The sequence below is a fragment of the Anopheles aquasalis genome, chromosome 2 (assembly GCF_943734665.1).
Source record: "Anopheles aquasalis chromosome 2, idAnoAquaMG_Q_19, whole genome shotgun sequence".
Taxonomy (NCBI): Eukaryota; Metazoa; Arthropoda; class Insecta; order Diptera; family Culicidae; genus Anopheles; species Anopheles aquasalis.
Window position 1 is genome coordinate 18,757,501 of NC_064877.1, and position 12,500 is coordinate 18,770,000.

Sequence of the window (12,500 nt, forward strand, 5' to 3'; positions counted from 1 at the left end):
GCAGGGCCATGCAATTAAATACATCACAACCTCCACCTACCACAAGTACTCTCTCTCCTTTTGTCGTGCGCTGGAAGACGATAATGACTGTTATTTCCCCTTTTTTATTTGGACCAGACGAAGAGCCACGAGTGAGAGAGAGAGGGAGAGGATTGGTCAACACATCTAATTGCATCTTTACGAAGCCAACCACTGTGGGGAGGTTGAAAAGCCAATCCAAAGTGGCAAAGCGGTACAGGCGATGCTACTGGGGTTAACACATCACAAAGCCAAAGCCGGATGTTGACCGCATTCGATGGGAGATAGATTGCTTTCCGACCGAGGACGAGGCAGCCACACAACGAACCACACAACGAACTAAACGATGAACCATCCTCGATCGGACAGCGCTCACCGGTCACTGAACACACGGGAACACATTTCTAATTCCGGTGACCAGTGGTGGCTGCTCGGCCATCGGCACAGATCACGTCGGCAGCTCTAGGAAACCGGAAGCGACGATGAAGCTCACAAAGGTGCTGGTGCTGCTGCTGCTGCTGCCCGTTTGCTGCTTTCTAACCCGGGAAAATTGCATTTAATTTTCCAAATATTTTATTTATAACCCACTCCCCTTCACGACCTCTCGATGGCCTTTCGTTGCTACGATTGCCAAGCCCGGTGTGTCCGGTTGCGTTGGAAATGCAAATCGAGGATAAATACCGTCGTCGGCGAATTGTCCGGTGGATCCCTTGGGGGCTGTGCATGCTGTTCGTCGAGTGTGGCACCAATCATTTGAATGATGATAATAATTTCACAATCACTTCGCATCGATTTCTACTTTTCAACCGGCAGTTAGGCGATGGCAGCAGCACCACCGGATAGTGAGCTTCCTCCTCCTCATCCGCCTCCTTCACTGCTACTGTTGCTTTATTCATTTTTCCAACGATTCCGATCGAACGACGAACGATTTCTCCTGCAACAGCCCCACCCTCCGGGGGGGCTAAAGGCACTCGACTGTGGTCGAAACATGAAAGATGAATGTACACATTTTGCATCGATTCCGATTACGGAAAGGCTGGTTGGCTCTCATCGAATCGAATGACCAATTTTGAACCGGATTTTTGGGCTTCAAACCGACTCGTAGCATCAGCGTAGCACCAGCGCCCACGTTGGTGGATTGTGGTTTTCCGTTGGAATTCGTTCGAATCTGTTAACAGGAAAAAGATGACGATAGACGAACCCTCGACCGGGTGAACGCAACTCTATTCCAGTGCACGACAGATATTATTTATATTTGAAGTCATATCGGTGCGATTCCGAGGGGGATGGTGAATCAGGTGAATTCAGGGCGAGCATATCTCAAACTGATGTTGTGTTCGTTCAAGTGTACCCAGAACGCGCCGAAAAGCAATCCAACCTTCCAGGTACCTTCACTGACAGGAAGCATGGAGAGCATATTGCGCATGGAGCGTGGTTGTGGTTGCATTGCACTAGAGCACGGGCTCTTTCCCTTGCCTTCCACTACACGATGATCTGTGCATATGGTTCAAGTTTCGGCACCGGACGGACACAACGGAAAACCATTCCAAAATGCCGTGGCACCGCCAGAGTGTGTATGTGTGTGTCTGCTTCAATAAATAATGTTCAAAATTATTTATCTGCGAATGTGAATTTGATTGGATTTGATCGTGCAGCGAGACGCGTCGCAGGAGAAAGGATACATCATTCCGTGGCCCAGCGACACCGAATGTACACATTGGTCTTTTTCCCGGGTCCAGGAATGGGCTCTGCGCGCGTTCCGTTCGGGTTTTTCGGCAGCCCTGTGTCACAGAAAGTGGCTATTTACGCAGCTGCTCTTCTACACGCGTACATATGCGCGCTTCGGATGGCTTGAAGGGTACCGTTCGGTGTCGTGTTTATTCGAGAGCGTTTACTGCAGAATGTAGCCCTTCCTCCAAGCTCTTTCTTGCACAAATTTAGCTACCTGTGATTGGTTGTAGGTCGCCGGAATACTAACGGAGTGTCGTTTCTTCTTCGCGTCTGGTGACGATGACGGTTTGTGGAACTTTTACCAGTTAAATGCATCCGGGACAAACCAATTCTCTGGCATGGTTGATGCAATAAACGGTGCAGCACCACCGGGTGCTAGTGATGTGTGATTGTTTTTTAATAACGTTTTCGGTGGCTGCTACAGAGCGAAAACGCAATTTTTGGGCTTCATGTGCATATCAGAGTTGAGAATTTTGATAAAACAATTCAATAAAAAGGAAGTTCCAATTTGTCAAAGATTGGTTAACAGAACATCAATTAATTTTAAAACGCTTATCGATTTGTTAATCCTTACATTCGTTTGTAAACGCTGTGCACAACATGATATGTTTATGAATTTATTTTGTGACTTCTTTAAGTATTTTTAGTACCCACTCGTTTTTATAGTTTTTAGTAATTAATCGGCATCTTTAGATCATTGCATCAATATAAGATAGTAATTTATGTTGTTATCATACATATAAAGAACGATCCGCCATATATTTTCATACAAAATGTTTAAATAAACGAACGAGGTGTACTCCCTCCCTCTCTCAGCATCATATCTCAACTTTCACCAAAGCATTCTCACAACCGGAAGCGCCAAAGGTCGTGAATTTTACCTCAACGAAGGAGAGAGTGAATTAGAAGCCTTCCGCAAACCCTCAAACCCTCCAGAACAGTTATGCTCGGCACAGACACCAGAGACACCAGAGACCATGGAGATCGGGTCGTGTTGATAAATTTATAATTAATATTGTATAAATACGCGAGACGCAATGACGTTGTTATGTGCGTGCGTAGTATAAGGGTGAGTTTTGCTGTGGATTTCACCACTACCCCCGTTTTGAACATCCTACCATTCGCCATCTCCATCGACCAAAATTAAAATCTAAGCCCGGTTGGCTGTCCCTCCGCGAATAAGGCGCACTGGATGGGCGCTGGGCTGCTAGGATTCATTTCCCTCGGTCACGCTGGTGGTGTGGATGTATCAGTAAATTTCGCGAACACCAAAACCGTACCGTACAGCTCACCACATCCGACGTATCCTGAAAACGCCATGGAATCCACGCTCTCTTGCCATCCACCGAAATGCGTATGTTGCTCGGTGGCATTCGGTAGACCATGGCCAAGGGAGAGAGTCTGGAATTCGTAAACGACTGATCTCGCGGGGCCCAGAAGCTCGATGTACGTTGTCTGCTCTTCTACTCGCCCCTTCAGACGCACTCGGGGAAGAAGGATGAGATGAGGAATGTTTTCCCAGGACCTAAACCTCTGGCCAGCCCCGTATCCGCGGTCTATTGGATTGGCGGGGAGATGCATCCTCTAACGAACCCAATCGAAATGCAGCAACGACGACCACCAGCAGCAGTACATGGTCGATCATCGTCATCATCAGGATGGAGAAGGAGGAGAAGGAACAGGTCCTGCATTCTGGAGCCGGATAGGTCGAGCAAAAAAACCGAAATAAAGTTCAAGCCACGCATAGATTTGGGTGCTTCGTGGTGCATACGAGAAACGGGATCCAGGACCATCATCAGAAGCAGCAGCAGCAGCAGCAGTGCAGAGCATCATCAACAAACAAAATGCAATTCCACAACAGGACGACGACGCATGTTTGCCATCGTCGTCCTCGTCGTCGTCGTCGTTGTCGTTGCTGCCTATCGGTGGGAAAGCCGTACCGTTTCGATTTCACTCCTCTCTCTCGCTCTTTCCTCGCAGCAAAAACCAACGAGAAAGCAGAACCATGGCACCGGATCAGAGGAAGAGACTGCAGGCCGGTGACCAAATTTTCATTTCATTTACCATTTCAATCCATAACCTACACGAGCGCGCACACGGGCGATCGGTATCTCGCGACCAAGCACATGGAATCCCTCTAATCTACGTTGCGTTGCTGGTGGATGCAGCACCATTTTTTTTTATGCAGCATGCACCAACGAGAATGCAATTGGTTTCTGTGGGCGGCCACGCCAAGCCACTGTCGGCTAGATGACGTTTTGGGTCGCCGTCCCGTTTGCTTAGTTTGCATCCAGCCAACATCGATGACGACGACGACTACGACGACCGGGTAGGCTAGCTGTGATGACCACCACCACGGTTCTACAGTGCGCTCTTCTGTGACCAGAAGGCCTGTGACCGGAAGGCCAACCAACCGAACGGAATATGCAAAACCAACCACGGCCTCGCGCCGTCATTATCGTTTCGCTGGTGGTGGTTGTGGTCCCTTCTCTTCCGCAGCACATTTTCACTCGGGATCGGGATAACCGTCGCGTTGCCATGGTTACGCGGTCTCGTGCCACAGCAGGATTCGAGAGAGTGAGACCGCTTCACCGCTTGAAATAGGCCTCCTCTCTGCGTGATCGTAACGTTGAGCAGCGATGGCGACCGGATCCATGCCGGGGAGATGGTGGCACTCGACTACGTCGACGATATCGACGCACGCATAGGGCGTAGTGTGGTGTGGTCGGTGGTGTCGTGGAGATTTACGAGACGACTGTACATAAACATGGCATCCACCCAGTTTGGTATAATGGGATCGACCGCAGATCCCGGACCGGAACAGGACCGGTGATCCATCCATCGACCAACACCACAACCAAGATGCATACATAAGAGCTCACCGCATGGAATGGGGCCATGGGAACGACATGGTTAGTGTGTACGCAGCGCGCCGCAGCCAAGCGAAAACCCATCGATGCGGTGCGATATGTATCGATGGCATTGCAGATAGAGAGAGCTTCGGACATCCAACGACTGTTCGTTATAACGAGGCAAATAGAAAATTCAAAACTCGATCCAGGGCCAGTGTCGACATAGTTATTTCAACCAATGACGCGGTGTGTAGCGAGAATTATAAAACGCTGCTGATGAAGCACAGCGCAATTATCCTATTTGTTGATTACAAGTTTGCACAACATTCATTTCTTCTACGAGCGTTCTTTTTAACTCTGGTGTAGGTGTCACTTCTACTACAGCTGCTGCTGATGGTGAACGTCTTTAAACGTTGCGTAGCATCATAAAGAAGGAGTATACTTTCTTGTAGACCTAAAAACAACAATCGAAACAATTAAAACCATCACCAAAACAAACCGCAAGTCACCATCTGGTCGCATACCGCCAGGAACAGGTTCATGTTAATGACCGCAAAACCACCGCAAGTGAGGCGCGGCGGTTGCTGAGCACTAGCCAGCACGAACTGGTACATCTTCTGCTCGGTACGATCCATCCGCAGCCAGGTAATGTCGCACAGCTTCGTGATGAACTGATCGCTCCGCATCTCGATCAGCGTACCGAGCCCACACTGGATCAGCATCTGCAAGATGGCCGCTGGCATAACGAACAGCCCGGGCAACCAGAAGGTCTAGAGAAAAGTGGGTGTGCAATGGATAAGAGTACGTTGCACTTTGTCGTCGATATGTTCTTACCCGTTGGAACTCGTAAAACATGAGTGCCACCTGAGCGGAACTGCAGAAAAACTCGATAAACGTTTGATTGGCGTAACACTTTTCGATGATCGTGATGTAGCTATCGGAGCGGGACATCATTTTCAATTAGTACTGAAGGCTAATTGCAATCAACAGTACCTACTTGCGGCACTTTTGCTGAAACTCAATGATGCGCACCAGCTGATCGCGCACGAGGGCGCGCTGCGATGCCTTAGCTTCCGGCGTATCCGGCAGCTGACTGTTGTGCTGCTGGATCGTTCCATCTAGTTCGGCGAGCCGCACGGTCAGCAGTTCGTACTGCATGCAGATGTTGAAGATGAAGGCAAAGTACACGTTTTGAGATGGGGTCAACGCAAGGGGTCCCGTTATGATGTACATCAGCTGCAGACCCAGTGTCACCCAGTAATCCGTTGGGCGGCGCGTTGGGTCCAGGTATGGGAACCGTACGCCCAACGGTAGTATCATGTCGCCGGTGAAGATGAACATCACGAACGGCAACATTATCACCAGGGCAACGCTAAACAGAAAGGACGCTGTGAAAATTGCCACACTGTGCTGGAACAGGTCAGTGTAGCGGATCAACACTTGCTCCTTCGCTCGATGGTGATGGTGACGATACGATGGGGACGATCTCGCACTCGACATTGGACTGGGATCGTTTTCGTACATCTGCTCCGCCATTTGCACCGCTTTGTAGCAGTTGTCGGGATAGATGAAAATGACAGCAAGCCGAGCGATAGCAACGATGACGTAGAAGACGGTCACGATGCTGAACATCACTTCCGCCGCGTTACCCCACGAGATGAAGGCACTGTACACGGTAAACATGATGAAGGTGATGATGAGCAGCAAGGTCACTACCATGCGGTACGTGTAGCGATGCTGGCCCATGTACACGTAGCAACCGTACCAAGCCAGCATACGGTTCTGCCAGGCCAACGTTTTACGGAATCGCTCCAGTGGGGTTGTCTCCGCCATGGTGGCTCACCTTGTGATCGGATCTTTCGATGGAATCGTTTAGTCCGATCCGAAGCAGTGCGGCTTAACTTATACCTTTTCCGATTGAGAGTGAGGCTTACTGCATCCTGAAGACTTGGATTTCCCAGGACGAGCTGCGTTCGACTTTTAATTTGAAATGCAATTACAACGCAACGTGCAGATACTCGGCACGGGTGGAAATTATGCGATAAATAGTGAATTAGTAAGATAACCCCCTTTTTTATTTTAAATAATTTCCCGTAATTTGATCCAGCGGAATAATGGAGCAATTAGTTCTATTAGCTGCTGATCACATCATGGAAGGCGTCGCCATTACTGATGCATATAGAATTCCAAGGCATGCTCTTTCGTTAGATCACCAACGATCGATATTGGTTTGGCGGTAATTTTAAGGCTTCAGCGCATATTTAATAATAACCAGTTATTTTATTACCAAGTGCTGGTATCATAAAATACCCCCAGGACACATTGTAAGGGCACAATTTGTAAAAGATAAAAATACTATAGTAGCCATAGTGTGACTAACAAACGTTATGCAACTTCTTCGAGCGTGACGTGATGTAAACACTTTACCACGTTGATTACAGTTCCATTGTACGAATTATTGTACGCGTCCGTGCACGCTTTGCACAAATAAAATAGATAAGCATTCCTGCTTAAACGAACTGTAGCCGTAAGTGTGTGCATTTCGTGCCGAGTGCTCATATTTCGACAGACCACAAAAGCACGGCAAGCAAACTAATCAAAACCTGTACCGCAAGCAAGCTGCTATTTCATGCCAACCGGAAGATTTGCATGGGACATCCTGCAAAAGGCAAGCAGGAAAGAGGCGTGTACTTAAAGCAGCAAAACGAAAGCAACTTCTTCTCAAAAAAAAAAAAACACATCGGATACGGTTCAATGCTGCTCCGGCCACACACAAGCGGTAAAGTTGTCCAACAAGCTGGAAAACAAAGTCTCCTCTACCCGAACCGGAGTGTCCTCCATCATGAGGACCATTTTTGTATAAAGCGAGGCGACAATTGGAAAGAAAAAACCTGCCACGAAGAAAACAAAACGAAAAAAAGGAGGACCGCAATGTACTTCTCATCAACACGAACCTCATCCCACTTTGCGAACTGCAAACGACCCTTACGAGAACGGGGTGGTAGGCCTGGGGTGAGTCAGCTGCCCCACCCAACACAGCAGTCAGCTTTCAAAAGAAAGCCAGCGAAAAAGCCAACACGATGCGGTGAACGGCAGCAGCAGCGGCAGCAAAACGCGTAACACGCCTCGATCGTTGTGACTATTTTCCGGAAATGTTTGCCGGGGCCTAGCACCCCCTCCCAGGCCCGGGCCCCGGGGGGGAAGGAGGTGAAATGTGTGGCATACTAGGCGCCTCCATCGTCATCATGACCATCATCGTCGCCGTCGTCATCATACAACGGCATGCCCTCGTCATCATCCTTATGAAAAGCATTAATTTGAGCGTGAGCTCTTATCGCGAGCTGGAACGGCTTTATGCTCGCTGTGTGGCGCACCAGAACACAAAACGACCCAACCCGGACGGAGGGGAATGTGAAAGCCAGGGGGATGATGGGGGGAGATTTAACAGCAAAATAATTAACAGCAAACTCATCCTCAAGTACACCCTCCCGGCATGACGAAGGAGGAGCAGGGGGAGTGCCGTCAGTTGGATCCTTTCTTAATGGGGACCACCATCACCATCCACCAGGAACAGCAGCAGCAGCATCTACACCCGACCGACATCGTAACGATGGGCCTCGAGGAGTGTTCGTGTCGAGCGGACACAAACGCGCCGCCGGGGAGAAGCTTGCAACGAGTAGTAACCAGAGTTTATGAAAATGAAACCACCAATGAAGTCCTTACGCGTGAGCAATAATTTGCACGAGTCCGGGGGAGATTCGCACTCTAACAGACAGTCGTTCATTTGCAGAAGAAACTTCTTCCCTCGAACTGCCACACGGCGTGACATTGTGAAGTTGTGGCACAAAGTTATGGATTTCTTGAAAGTGAATCAAGTGCTTGTTTGAGTTGCTTTAGGAAGGAGTAGAGTAGTTTGAAAAGTAGTGGCTGTAAAGTATTACAAAAAGTGTTTATAAAACTGTGTAGTGAAAATTTAACTACTGTATACTAAAATTGTAAAAAGTTTAGTAGAGAGCATTTCTTCTAAAGGCAGTACAGTGAGCATCCCAACGGGGAGTGTCGGAAGCACTGTTAGCTTAGTAAATAAGTTAAGAAGAGATTGATGGGACGTAACGCCTTACTGCAGCGCAAATAACCTCGAGCAGAAAAAAACGGCAGATCAGCTATAGCAGCTTTGTCCTCAACACTTTCCCACAGAAGATGACGATGACGACGCCAATGATGATGATGATGTTGATGATGATGAACAGCTACGATGGTCGAGTGGGATAGTTATCGAGGAAGCTAGCTAGCTAGCCAGGACTGGTGCTTCGTGGAAAGGCAGAGCACGGGGAACGTTATGCTTAAATTTGCATAAAGAATAAAATTATTGCAGTGTCAAAGCAGCGGCTGGCAGCGGTCCTTCCTCACCGGAGTCCCCGGAGTCGGTCGGTGGCAGTAGCAACGGAACGGAAGGTTTCGCGCGACGCCGCACGAGCTCCGTGTTGCCCATTTTACGCTGTTAAAGTTTTATGTCCGTTGCGCTCCTCTGCGCTCCGGTTAGGGAGAGGGTTTTTGGGAGGGAGGGGGCCGGTTGGGAGAGCTTTTTTTTTTGCGCAGAGAGATTTGCTTACAATATAGCAGTGGCGACACCGAGTCTTGAATATAGTCATTTCTTTGAAAAGTGTATGCGAGGCGTGAGTTGGGAATTGAATTTTCGCAACATAAGCAACGCTGTTCCTCGAGGCATCTCGCAGTATTATCTCGTTTAAAGTAGACTAGACCGTAATTTAATAACGATTATGGTAATATTTTAGAGAAAAAAAAACTATCACTTGATTTGTTCAATTGTATGCCCTTTACAAAGTGATAATGATATTAAATCTTTAACGAATCCGATCACATCAATAGATGAATATATTGTAGGTTAATAAAAACAAGGCTCCGAGGTGCATTATGCTACCCTAACGATGCTACATTGGACACAAAAAAACTCAAAAACACTCGGATCAGTAAACTCAAACAATTAGGCAACTTATTCTGTGGCCGACAAGCCACAACTCTTCCAGCTTCCCTCAGCGAGAGTTAAGCTCATCGAGCAGCACCACCACCACACCGCTCATCCCCGTATGTTCTTTCAACTTTAAATGATTCTCCCCCAGCCGAATTGCCACCCCATAAATAAGGGGAGGAAATGTAATAAAAAGGAAAATGATTCCTTTTAGTTTACACTGCAACAAACCAACACTCGTTCCGAGAAGCCAATAGACTACCAGAGACCATCGTCCATGATGAACTCTGGCTACTCTGGCACCATCCATCCGTTTGCTTGCATCGCCATGCCACACCACAGCACAGAAAGGTATCTCTTTGAGTGTACATTCTGCTCTCCGTCTCTTCTTCAACCATCGGCCCCGGGAAGCATAATGCTAACCCACTTATCAGCTTGTACAAAACTAGGAGGAGGAAGCTGCACCGGTTGTGTGTTGTCTGTTGAAGTGGTTTCTTCCCGGATCTATCTATCGCTTCCTGGTGCATCCAGGTTGCACCATAAAGAATCTATCAGCAGCACTGGTTAGCCATCTGCTGGATCTGTTCCAGCAACCCCCTGTCCGCCGCTGTGATACCTTGGCTAACCACAAATTGTAAAGTTCAATCTCCGGAGCAACAAAAGCAAAAAAAATGCGACGATGGGGGAAAGAGATAAACTGGACCAACCTCCGGCAGCTCATCTTCGCCAAAAAGGGTCGATCGTCGAAATACCTCGGCCAGCTGTTATTACCACCCACTGGGATGTGCTGGGGGAAGGGGAGGTGATGAAGGTGAACACTACCATTCGCAGAAACTAATTTCTTGTGAAGGTGTTTCAAACTGCTACAAGGGAAACAAGCACACCCAACCTTTCCATCCGTGCGTGCATGCATGCATGTTGTTGGTGAGTTGACTCCATTCTTCGGAAAAGCAGACAGAAAACCACCGACACACACAGAGGACGTCATCAACGTGGTGCAACGATGTACTTCCGAGTGCAACCCTCACCCCTCCCCCACAGGGCGGTCAGTGTCGTGGCAGACAGACAACAAGGGACCTAGCCGTCGGTTAGCTCTCGACTCGACTCGTTGGCATGCATGTTATGGGATCAGGATGCTACACATACCACCCACTTACACCCACAATCTGGGGTGGTGCTGGGAGGAGCAGCTCCTCCACTTGTGGATGTGGTTTTGTCCTCGACCGAAGAAGAAAACGGGAAGGAGAATATGCTTCTCACCCCCTTCAAACATGCTAAAAAGCTGAAATGTAGCCCTCCTCGTCCTCCTCACTGGGTATCCTGGTGTTGTCCTTTGGGTGGCCCTTTGGAAAATGCATTAATATACCGGAACACACTGATACACACTCGGCTCAGGAGGGCACACTCGGCCACCGCACAGCACGATACCGCCCACCACACAAGGGGAGAGGCTAAGCGGTGTTAAGTGTGGCAAAAAAGGGCAACTTCCAGTAGTAGCAGCAGCAGCACCAACACTGACGAGTTGAAGGCCCGAAGTAAACGATGGCCGGTAGTAGCTGGCTTGTCGATGTCGATGTGGTTTCCGAGCGCCCCGGTTGCGGTTGATGCTGCGGCTGAACGCTGTCTGAAGGTAGCCTCCCGCCCATGCATTGGAAGGGGGCAGGTCAGATGTTTCACCATTTGCTACAAGTTGCCGACCGCGCACACGGAACAGCGCAGAGGAGACCTCTCCTGCAGAGAGGCAACTTCAGGCAGTAGGTTCAATATAAGCGCCTGCTATGCTACTCTGCGCTGTTCTGCTTCCGGAAAGGATCCATTCCTCTCTTACGGGTTCCCTTGCCAGGTTCCAAAAACCGCATCCAGTCAGCCAGGGACGGGAGCCAGGGGTGCCGGCACAAAACATGATGGAGTGAACAATCCGAACGAAATGCTCCGCGCGCGCGTCAAGCGGGTCTCACTGCACCGCACCACGCCGGGGGGGACGACCTTCCCGTGGTCGTCATGGTCGTTGCCGTTGTCGTCGTCGCCATCGTTGATGCTGATACCTTGCATCGTCAGTGCATCACCAGCAGAGAGCAGCAGCAGCAGCAGCCGTAGTAGTAGTAGGCATATGTGCGCTGCGCTTCATCACATATGGCGCCTCGGTTCTGGCTTCAAAATACCTACATAGCATCACCACACGTGCCCCGTCCTTCCGTTAGCTCAGCGCGAGTCGACAAAGTTTCGATGTGTGAAACGGTGGCCGGCCTTTTCCTCTGAAAGGGATTTGTTCTGGCTTTTCTGGTCGAACCACTGCGACGCAAAAAAAAAAAACAGTCGGAAATGCCGCACACATAAAAAAACGGCTCCTTCAATCCCAAAAAAAGCATGTACGGGGCCAGCTAGAGCAGCGAGAGTCCATCATCATCATCATCATCATCACGGTCCGCGTATCTCACATACTTCTTGCTGTCCTTGAGAGGCCTGAAGGAGAACAGGATGACGAATGCCATTTTTTTGCTTGATGCAACCAACCGACGATTCACCATGTATTCGAGCTCTCGGCAGCGGATCATTTCAGCAAGGAACACATACCCACAACATACACCATCATCATCGTCGTCGACGTCGTCGTCGACGTTGTGATCATCATCCTCTTGACGGTCCATAACGACACACGATGGATGGAAGGGCACCTCGCGCCACTTGTTCGTCAAAACTTTCCACTTCCGGCTGCGCGGAAGGATGCACCACCCGGCAGCACCACAGCACCATTCACCAACACAGTGCATCCGACAAAAAGTGCAGCGAGCGCGATGTGCAACAAAATGTTTTCCGGACGTTGCACTCTGACAGGCTCTGCTTTCTCTCTCTCTCTTTCGTTCTCTGTCTCGCTTTTCGAGCGGTTAGCAGCAAACTCTGGCTCGCTT

The 12,500-nt window shown here is 49.2% G+C and overlaps 1 protein-coding gene across 9 annotated transcripts in view; it reads right to left on the reverse strand.

Annotated features, from left to right (window-relative positions):
• The window catches only part of LOC126570244 (protein groucho), a 167,544-nt gene that overhangs the window by 41,374 nt on the left and 113,670 nt on the right, over positions 1-12,500 (reverse strand). The gene's annotated exons all lie outside the window — the stretch shown is intronic.